Here is an 11,388-nt window from a genome sequence, read left to right on the forward strand (position 1 = left end):
CCAGAATCTAAATCATTAATGTAGATTAGGAATAGCAGAGGACCTAATAATTTTATTTGTATAACAGTTTAACTTTAAATTATTTTATAACATGTATTTCTAATTCAGAAACTTTAATATAGCAGTCTCTTTTATAAATTGTAATCCATTGATATACATAGAAAGCAAGAGGTTAATTTTTAATTAGGCACCTGCTTGGCAGCAAATCAACCCAGAATATTAAAATTTAGGACTGCTATACTTTGATACAGACTAACATCTTCATGCATTTACTAAAATTATAATATTAAGTTTCTTATTTTTAAAATCTCACAGTCTTCTATTTAAGTACTTTCATTTTTTCTTACTATAGTAGAAACACAAACCTATTTTAGTTCAATTGTTTCTGGTATATTAACTATGCTCCATAGTTCTCGCTGTTCTTTCTGTTCTCGCTGGATCAAAATGTTTGAGGCTCTGAGTCTAATTACAAAAGATGATTTTGCCTGATAAGGGAGGTTTGGAAATTTCAGCAGGTCGGCCTGACCTTACACATTCACCAGACATGTCAAGTGTTCATACCAGTGAGACCCCTGCTGAAAAACCTTGGGATTGATGAAAAACCTTAACTGAGGCCATGGCTGACAGCTAGGCCACTGACCTTCTTAAGGGCTATGCACACCGGGAGCGAAGCAAACGACACGAATACAGTACATAAAAAAAAAACAACTGTAGCTAGTCATGGAAAAAAAATACTGTCTGCTTTTCCTCCTTTTGTGGAGACGAAATAAAACAAATAAAACAAAGAAATAGTCTGGGTACATGTGGCAAAGTGGTGAGTGAATACAGGTGTGTGCAGTGCAGAGCGGATACAAAACAGACAGACAATGATTTCCAGGTGCAAGGGTGTTTATTGATTTAATTAACAATGTCCAGAGCCTTATGGCAAACACCTGTAAATAATAATGTTGGAGTGATACAGCAGCATGTATCACTCAGTATTTGTAATTCCCCGGGTTTGACCCGTAACCAAAAGTTCAGTTTTACACACCAACACTAAACACAAAACACAAACACAGTTCTTAGTGATAGTGAATACGTGCAAGTGGAGTAATAAGTTCTCTGTGAAATGCAGGGGTGAAAGTGATGTCCGGGTTTATGCTGGCTTTCGCTACAGCTCTGGATCGTGCAACTGGTAGTCTATTAAAAACAGACGACAGTTACCAAAACACTAACAAACACAAGACAAAACTCACGGTTCACGAAACAGCACACAGACTCCTTGTAGGTTTTCAACACTAACCATTTACCAAGGAACAGATCACGTACGCTAAGTACCCTATTTATATCCTCGCTCATGACCCCTAGGTTAACGAACTCATCCGCTCCTCCAATCTTCGGATGCCACACCTTTTACCGTCTGGGTCATTGAGTTTGGATACCGTAGCTGCGCCCCTTTCGTAAATGACCAACTTCTACCTACCCTTGGAATAAATTGTCGTGCCATTTAGTTAAAAATGTGCAAGACAACCTTGGTTTGTAGGCACGATAAAAAAAAAATTCGCTTTAGTGGGCGTGGCAGGCATCTCGCCAGTGTTGCGCTTTGCCTGTACACTAAAAGTTGAACAGCAGTTTCAGCAAAAGTTGTACAGTACTACAGTTTCAGTACAAAAACTTCCCAGCGGTTCTGTCCTCTGTTGCTGCTCAATTTCTCAGAGTTGCTATTCTGAGTGAGTGGCAATCAAATGCAAATCCTGAAATGAAAAGGAAACGCAAGGAGAAAGACAGTAATGTAGAGGACACACTTTTTGTTTGGTTTCAGCAGACTGTTGTCAAAGGAGCACATATATCAAGGCCAATGCTTAAATCTAAAGCTTGGGACCTCACTGAACAGATGGGGCACACACACACTTTCTCGCTGGAAGCAAAGACACCAGATAGTGTTTAAGCGTAAACACTAATTCAGCTGCAGCAAAGAACTGGTTAACTGAGATCCTCCCAGGTCTAATCTGTAATTACACTGGAGACAACATTTTTAATGCAGATGAGACTGGACTTCTTCCAAGCCAAAGCAGCCACCTCTGAAAACCCAAGAAATGTCCCTTTACACAAAGAGCAACACAGGAAAGTTGGCCATGTGAAAAGTGGGCTGGCATCATCGCACCATTCCTAGTTGGAGACGCCCAGCTTACTTTGATCTGACTACCGCGGCGGCCGACAACTACGATGTTCTTAAAACCGAAATCCTGGCTAGGGCTGGAATTACCACCACTTTAAGAGCACAGACATATCACAGCTGGATCTTCAAGTCTCTTCTACCTTGATCCCAGTTGTTTGATTTAATCCATTTAGCCCACAGTTGGCTAACACCGGAAGTGCACAACAGTCACAAGGTCATCAAATTGCTGATGATGGATCAATATCTCCGTGCCTTGCCTGCCCCATTGAGGAAGTGGGTAGGCCACGGAGATCCAAAAACCCTGGCTCATAAAAACCCTGGCTCATAAAATCCCGACACCTGGTCCTGAAGCTTCAGCGCCTGGCCCAGCGGTATGGAGGCAACGTTCCCACTCCAAGATGAGTAAGCCACCCACAATGGGGAATGAAGAGCGGTTTTATGTCGCGAAGGGACAATTACATGGACAGGGGTTATTAAAAAGGGGGAGGGGGTGGATTACTAATCAAATGGGTCACATTGCTTGGTTTTGCACGCAGAATTATTATTATTATTATTTATTTCTTAGCAGACGCCCTTATCCAGGGCGACTTACAATTGTTACAAGATATCACATTATTTATTTTTTTTTTTACATACAATTACCCATTTATACAGTTGGGTTTTTACTGGAGCAATCTAGGTAAAGTACCTTGCCCAAGGGTACAACAGCAGGGTCCCTGACCGGGGATTGAACCCACGACCCTCTGGTCAAGAGTCCAGAGCCCTAACCACTACTCCACACTACGAACCTATGCAGTGTAACATGGGAAACCACTTCTGTGGTAGTATTGTTATTCCTGGGGAACTAGAAGGAAAGGGTCCCTATGTAGCAGAAGTGTGTGTAAATGGAACCAAGTTGACTGCTGTCATGGATACTGGTAGCGCAATTATACTGGTAGCAGCAAATTTAGTGTCTACCAATCAATTGGATCATAATATCACTACAGGGATTATCTGTATACACAGGGATGTAAAGTATTACCCCACCACTCTATTGAACATCTTGTTCAAAGGACACTTGTGTAAAATGAGAGTGGGAGTGGTTCACAAGTTACCCAACAGAGTAATCCTTAGAAGGGATTATCCCGGACTTAAAGACCTGGTAAACATAAACGAGAGATGGGCTAGCCAAGAATCACAAGTCAACATGGGCAGTACCACTACTGAACATTTTGTCACCTTATTTCCATTTACCGATGCAATGTTATTTGAAGTGCCGAGGCCCAACAAAATACCTAAGTCACAGCGACAGCACTGTTTGGAAAAACAGAAGGGTCCACCATGTATAAATGTTTTGTTGAGGGAAAAGGGAAAGAGGGCTGTAAAAGGTGTAAGCACAGAAACTGGAGAAGAAGTAATTGAAGTAACCAATAATAATGAGTTAGACTCCTGGAACAAAACATTTTCATCTTCAGATAGAAATTTTGGGTGGGATCAAGCTCAGGATCCCACTTTAATACATACAAACAACATTGGAAGAGGCAGGCCAAGATCCCTGCAAAACAAATTCAGAGAGCTAGGAAGGAAATTAAAAGACAAGACCAAAACTGTGGTATTTTCTGGGATACTGCCGGCACCTTGCAAAGGACCATATGGACAGCTGGAAATACAAAATCAAAATGCATGGCTGAAATCGTGGTGCACACAGGAAGGTTTAATCTTTCTTGAACATTGGAGCACATTCTACAACAAGGACTATCTATATAGGTGGGACAGACTGCACTTAAACAAAAAGGGAACCAATCTACTCAGAGAAAGGATCCTTGAGGAGGTCCAGAAGCATTTAAACTAGAAAGGAAGGGGGAGAAAACAAAATAACAGAAGGGAGACCACATCAAAACAAGGGCAATAACTCAGGTAAGACATCCATTAAATGTATTTTTCTAAATGTTTGAAGTCTCAGAAACAAAATGCTAGAACGTGAAGCTACTGCACTTACAAGTAACTACGATGTGATAGGTGTTACAGAAACTTGGTTGTCTGAGAGTGATTGAGACGAATATAATATTAGTGGGTACACACTGTATAGGAAAGACAGACAGGACAGAAGAGGCAGAGGGGTAGCGCTATACATAAGAAATAGTCTTAAAGCCCAGGTGTTAAATCTGGACAAAGAAAAAAACACCGAATCAATATGGGTCAGAATAACGGACAAAAATTCAAAGGGCATAATAATAGGAGCATGCTATAGACCGCCAAATTCAGACGCCGAGCAAAATAATCTGTTATACAATGACATTAGAAATTCATGTAGAAAAGGAGAAGCCATACTAATGGGGGATTTCAACTTCCCCCATATAAAATGGGAAAACCCGGTGGGGAGCACGATGGACTAAATTGAAATGGTGGAAATGACAAATGACTGCTTCCTAACGCAATTTGTCAAGGCACCGACTAGAGGGGAGGCATGCCTTGATTTAGTCTTTTCAAATAACAAAGACATAATAACTAAAACAGAGGTCAGAGAGTCATTGGCAAACTCAGACCAAACTCAGTTTTTTAAAACCCCAAAAGTAATGACTAAAACTAAGGTTTACAATTTTAGAAAAGCAAACTATGAATGTATGAAACAGAGACTAACAGAAGTAGATTGGAGTAAAATAGAGAAAACATCCACAGAAAAAGGATGGCTGTTTTTTAAAAATGTAGTACTAGAGGCGCAAAACAATTACATCCCAAAAGTAGACACATCTAAATCTAAAACAAAATGGCCAAAATGGTTTAATAGATCAATTAAAAAAAATATTCAGCTAAAAGCGGCACTTTACAGAGCGTTTAAAAGGGACCAAAAACTAAGTACACAGCCAGAGTACTTGGAACTGCAAACGCAAGTCAAAAAGGAAGTTAGAAAGGCCAAGAGAGAGATAGAAATGAACATTGCTAAGGGGGCTAAAACCAATTCCAAAATGTTTTTCCAATATTATGACAGCAAGTGAACATTCAAAGAGGAGGTTAAATGTCTAAGAGACACAAATGGCAAAATCATAGACGAAGAAAAAAAAATAGCAAATATATTAAATGATTACTTTCACAGGTTTTTATAAAGGAGGACAAGGACAACATGCCCCACATGTCAACCTGTTCCTATCCAGTTTTAAATAACTTTAGCATAACAGAGGCAGAAGTGTTAAAGGGACTAGGAGCTCTTAAAATAAACAAATCCCCTGGGCCGGATGAGATCCTCCCAATAGTACTCAAAGAAATGAAAGACGTTATTTACAAACCACTAACCAAAATCATGCAACAGTCTCTTGACACAGGGGTTGTACCGACAGACTGGAAAATTGCAAATGTAATACTGATCCACAAAAAGGGAGACAAAACCGAACCAGATAACTACAGACCAATAAGCCTAACTTCTATTATATATAAACTTATGGAAAATTACCTATATGGTAACAGTATCCTGGGAGACAGTCAGCATGGTATTAGGAAAGGGAGATTGTATCTAACTAACCTGCTTGATTTTTTTGAGGATGTAACATCGACAATGGATAATTGCAAAGCATACGACATGGTTTATTTAGATTTCCAGAAAGCTTTTGACAAAGTCCTGCATAAAAGAAGGAGGAGTGGCAAACACTGCTGCAGCAGCAAAGGTCATTCACAATGATCTAGACAGCATTCAGGGGCTCCTGAGTGGCGCATCCAGTAAAAGCCCTCGCTAGAGTGCAGGATGCGCTCTATAGCCTGGACGTCGTCGGTTCGAGTCCAGGCTATTCCACAGCTGACCGTGGACGGGAGCTCCCAGGGGGCGGCGCTCAATTGGCCGAGCGTCGTCCGGGGGGAGGGAGGGTTAGGTCGGCCAGGGTGTCCTCGGCTCACCGCGCACCAGCGACCCCTGTAGTCTGGCCGGGCGCCTGCGGGCTTGCCTGTAAATTGCCCAGAGCTGTGTTGTCCTCCGACGCTGTACGGTGAGTCTGCAGAGTGTAAAGAAGCGGGCGGCTGACGGCACACGCTTCGGCGGACAGCGTGTGTTCATCTTCGCCCCTCCCGAGTCAGCGCAGGGGTGGTAGCGGTGAGCTGAGCCTAAAAATAATTGGGCATTTCAAATGGGGGAGAAAATAATAAAAACTAATTGGCAACGACTAAATTTAAAAAAAAAAAGAAAAAAAAAAAGACAGCATTCAGAACTGGGCAGACACATGGCAAATGACATTTAATAGAGAAAAGTGTAAGGTACTGCATGCAGGCAATAAAAATGTGCATTATAAATATCATATGGAACATACTGAAATTGAAGAAGGAATCTATGAAAAAGACCTAGGAGTTTATGTTGACTCGGAAATGTCTTCATCTAGACAATATGGGGAAGCTATAAAAAAAGTCCAACAAGATGCTCAGATATATTGTGAAAAGTGTTGAATTTAAATCAAGGGAAGTAATGTTAAAACTTTACAATGCATTAGTAAGACCTCACCTAGAATACTGTGTTCAGTTTTGGTCACCTTGTTACAAAAAGGATATTGCTGCTCTGGAAAGAGTGCAAAGAAGAGCAATCAGAATTATCCCGGGTTTAAAAGGCATGCCGTATGCAGACAGGCTAAAAGAATTGAATCTATTCAGTCTTGAACAAAGAAGATGTGACAGGAGTGAAAGGAGTCCCTCTTGTAATTCACCCTCCCGACTACTGGCAGCGCTGTGCAGGGAGGACCGAGACAGAGGAGAAAGGCTGAGTAATGGTTGGGGCAGTAGCCGCAGTGGTGGCGGCCATCTTAACTTAGGGCAGGACCTCATGGTTGAGCCCCATTATTGCAATCAGCTGTGCTGCACTTGATGATTGGCTGAGGTGGGGCAGTGCACTGATTGTTGGGGTGGGGCTCGGCACTATTTAGGCTGTGGGGTTCTGCCATTTGGGTTGGCTGTGCTGGATTAACACCCGCAAGAGACGTGCTGGTTTGTTTGTTTTCATTTATTTCTTTTCACAACTGAAGCCCTGTGTTTGCAGATCCTTGAAGAGCTGTGAGTTTGTTTTCCCTTGCTTTCCCTACCCCTTTGGATACCTGGGCGGATCTGCAGCACAGCAACTTCTGTCTGTGCCTTTGTGTTTGTGAAACCTCTGGAGGGAGCTGGGGCAGCAGCTGGAGGACACCGGTTGCCACCGCGTGGAGGAACCACGTGAATGTTTTGTTTTAACTTTTGTGTCTCTGTGTAGTGCGGGACTGTTCTATTTACTGTTTTTATTTCAACCCTTGATTACTATTGCTAGTATTCAAGGGGGTTTCTTTATTTTTGTTTGTGCAATACCGTACCTGTCTTTTGACCCATGCTATTCTCCATACGGAATATTAATAAAACCCTGCCCAGCCCTGCCTTGCTGGTGCGCAGGTTGTACCACACTTGCTGCCTGTCTCCGTCACTTCCTCCCATAACCCACCACAGAAGACTATGCGGTGATCTGATTCAAGCATTCTATATTCTAAAAGGTATTGACAATGTCGACCCAGGGGACTTTTTCGACCTGAAAAAAGAAACAAGGACCAGGGGTCACAAATGGATATTAGATAAAGGGGCATTCTGAACAGAAAATAGGAGGCACTTTTTCACACAGAGAATTGTGAAGGTCTTGGAACCAACTCCCCAGTAATGTTGTTGAAGCTGACACCCTGGGATCCTTCAAGAAGTTGCTTGATGAGATTCTGAGATCAAAAAGCTACTAACAACCAAACGAGCAAGATGGGCCGAATGGTCTCCTCTCGATTGTAAAAGTTCTTATGTTCTTATATCCGGGAGACGGTAGTTTCCATAAATGGTGTGCTAGTGGAAGGTATAGTTGTGAATCCGCAAGAGCACTTTATTGTAAAAAAAGATGTTATACTGGGCCATCGTAAGCTATTAGGACCGCTTAATGGTGTTGAAATTAACACACAACCATTTGTTTGGTAAACATTTGGGAAGTGAGAAAACTTTGCAAAGAATTGTACAAAGATTTTATTAGATAGGGATTAACAAAGTAGAAAAGTTTCGTAAATCCTGTCCTCAGTGCCAGAGACAACATTTCAGGCCTCCCCTCAAACCCATGTCCATAATAGAGGTACCTTTTGAGAGAGTGACCATGGATTTCGTGGGACCAATGAATAAAATCAACCCAAAGACATGAGTATGTTCTCCTGATACTAGATTACACCACTAGGTATCCTGAAGCCATTCTTCTATGGAACATGGCTTCAAAAACAATCAATAAGGAGTTAATGCAGGTGTTTTCTAGGGTGGGGATCCCCAAAGAGATCCTTACGGATCAAGAGACTCCTTTCGTGAGTAAATTAATGAGGGACTTATGTTACTTGCTAAAAATCAAGCTGATTAGGACTTCCGTATACCATCCTCAAACGGACAGTTTAGTTGAACATTTTAACAAGACCCTTAAATCAATGTTGAGGAAGGTCATTTCTAAAGATGGGATGGACTGGGACCTGCTCTTACTGTATTTAATGTTTGATGTTTGAGAAGTGCAACAATCTTCCACAGGTTTTTCCCCGTTCAATCTGTTATACGGATGTCAGCCCCGCAGAATTTTAGACATTGCCAGGTAGACATGGGAGGAACAGACTAACATGGGTAAGAACATTGTAGATCATATTATCCAGATGCAGGACAGGATAGAGAGAGTCACACCCACTGTTATTAGTCACCTCAAACAAGCACAAGGGCATTAGGCACAACAATATAATGAGTCTGCTACACTAACACAGTTTAACCCAAGAGATCGGGTGTTAGTGTTGGTTTCCACACCCGAAAGTAAGCTCTTTACCCATTGGCAGGGACCTTATGAGGTTATCCTGTTGAAACTGTGGTTAGTCAGAGAGGCTTTGACGGTTGAAACTGGGCAGGGTAACCGCAGTCCAAACATGTCAAATAAGAGTGATAATGAAGTAAAGGAAAATAAAGCAGGTCGAGTAAATATAGGGCCTGAGTTAATAAAGGAATACGTACAGAAAATACACAGTATGGTACATCATAATAAAGATGTTTTTTCGTCAATGCCCTGTCAAACAAATGATGTAAAAGTACAGTTAAGACCCTACTGTATACCTGAAGCCAAGAAAGCAGACGTTCTTAAAGAAATGGAGTTAATGAAAAGCCTGGATGTGATTGAAGAATCACATAGTCCATGGAGTACTCTAATTGTCATAGTGGCCAAGCCCAATGGCACATGGCAATTTTGTAACGACTTCCGCCAGTTAAATTTATTGAAAAACTAGGTAGGAGTACTTAACCTTAGACCTTACCAAGGGGTAGTGGCAGATCCCGTTAACCCCAGACGCACGTGAGAAAACGGCCTTTGCCACTCCGTGTGAGTTATTCCAGTACAATATGATGCCTTTTGGACTACACGGAGCACCCGCATTATTCCAACGCTTAATGGATAGAGTCTTAAGGTCACATTTGGAATATGCTTCTGCTTATATAGATTACATTGTTATTTACTCAGAGTCATAGAAAGATCATCTAATGAACGTGGAAGCTGTATTGAGTAGTTTAAGGGACGCAGGGTTAACAGCAAACCCTGAAAAATGTTTTGTATGCTTGAAAGAAGCACAGTAATTGGGGTATGTTAGTAGGCGGTGGTGTCATCAAACCTCATGTCAGCAAAATAGATGCCATTAAAAACTGGCCAACGCTGCAGATTAAAAAACAGGTGAGAGCTTTTTTAGGTTTAGCAGGGTATTACAGGAGGTTTGTGCCTGAGTTTTCAGCCATTTCAGCACCGTTAACAGATCTGACGAAAAAGAGCACAGTGGACCACGGAGACCGAAGCAGCGTTCTGTAAAATAGTGAGAATATTGTGTACTGAACCAGTATTAACCTTACCTGATTTCTCAAAGAAGTTTATAGTGCAGACAGATGCATCCGATATAGGACTAGGAGCAGTTCTGTCGCAGATAAAATAAGGGGTAGAACACTGTGGCGGAGTGTCCCGCCCCTTTTGTTTATTATTTATTTTATATTATGATTTAGTTCATACTACGGCGAAGCGCCGCATATTTGTTATTGTTTTATATTTTAAAAACCTCGTGAGGATGCGTGACTGATCAGCTACTGATTATTTAACTAGCTAACAGTCACGCATCCTTCCTAAACTCGTGCAGACTATGACCGAGGGGTAATAATTAATTAATAGCTAGTTAACCCCTCGGCCAGAATATAAAAGCCGGCAGCTATCTGCGCAAGGGGGAGAGTGTCAGAGGCGAGACGAGTTTTGTGCAGAGAAAGTAAAAACAACAATAACAACTGCTAAGCATGCTGGTTTTCACCAGCACGATACTTATTTGTTTATTTGTTTGGCCAACGTGCCCTTTTGTTTGTAGTGTTTCGTTTTGTTTAAATCTTTTGTTTTTGTTTATTATTTAATAAAAGAAGCTGAACGCCGTAGCATTTCAGCTTTCACGCACTACTTCCTGAGTCTGTGTTTCTGGTCTGACATCATCACTGAAGCCATCCTGTTCACAAACACCCAGTGCTATAATATCTTAACAGAAAACTTTTGCCTAGAGAGACTCGATATGCTGTCATAGAAAAATAATGTTTGGCAGTTAAATGGGCTATATAATCCCTTAAATATTATCTGTTGGGAAGGGAGTTCCTACTAGTTACTGATCACTCTCTACTCAAGTGGATGAAGGAGGACAAAGAGAGCAATGCTACAGTAACTAGGTGGTCTTTGACTTTGCAGCCCTATAAGTTTAAAATTGAACATCAAAGTGGAAAGCAGAATGCCAATGGTGACAGTTTGTCAAGCAGACGGACATGTGCTACCACTATTACTTACCTGCAAGTTTCAATTCCACAGTGCCCTCTGGTGGATGTTCCAGGAAGCCTGTAAAAGAAAGAAGAAAACTAACAAAAACAAACCCAGAGTTCATACAAAGGTGGAATGGTACTCAACTTACCTTATAACTCTACGTCTGAGGATCCAAGCTGCTGTTGAGATGAACTCTGGAAAATATAACTCGACTGTGTAAAATGAATATTTGTGTTATTAATTTTGCTTTGCACTTTAAAACCCTTTGCAGTCCTATGTCGGACCTGGTCCGACATTGCAATTATTCCTATCCGGTCCAATGTCGGACCCTGTCTGACATCATAAAAAAACGTGTTTCTAGTTGTTTTTTCGCCTGAAAAAGCGGAGAAAACTATTCAAAGGCCGAGTGGGAGCGACAGGAGCCGAGACAAGCCGAAAAAAAAAAAAA

The sequence above is a fragment of the Acipenser ruthenus genome, chromosome 2 (genome assembly GCF_902713425.1).
Source record: "Acipenser ruthenus chromosome 2, fAciRut3.2 maternal haplotype, whole genome shotgun sequence".
In the NCBI taxonomy this organism is placed as follows: Eukaryota; Metazoa; Chordata; class Actinopteri; order Acipenseriformes; family Acipenseridae; genus Acipenser; species Acipenser ruthenus.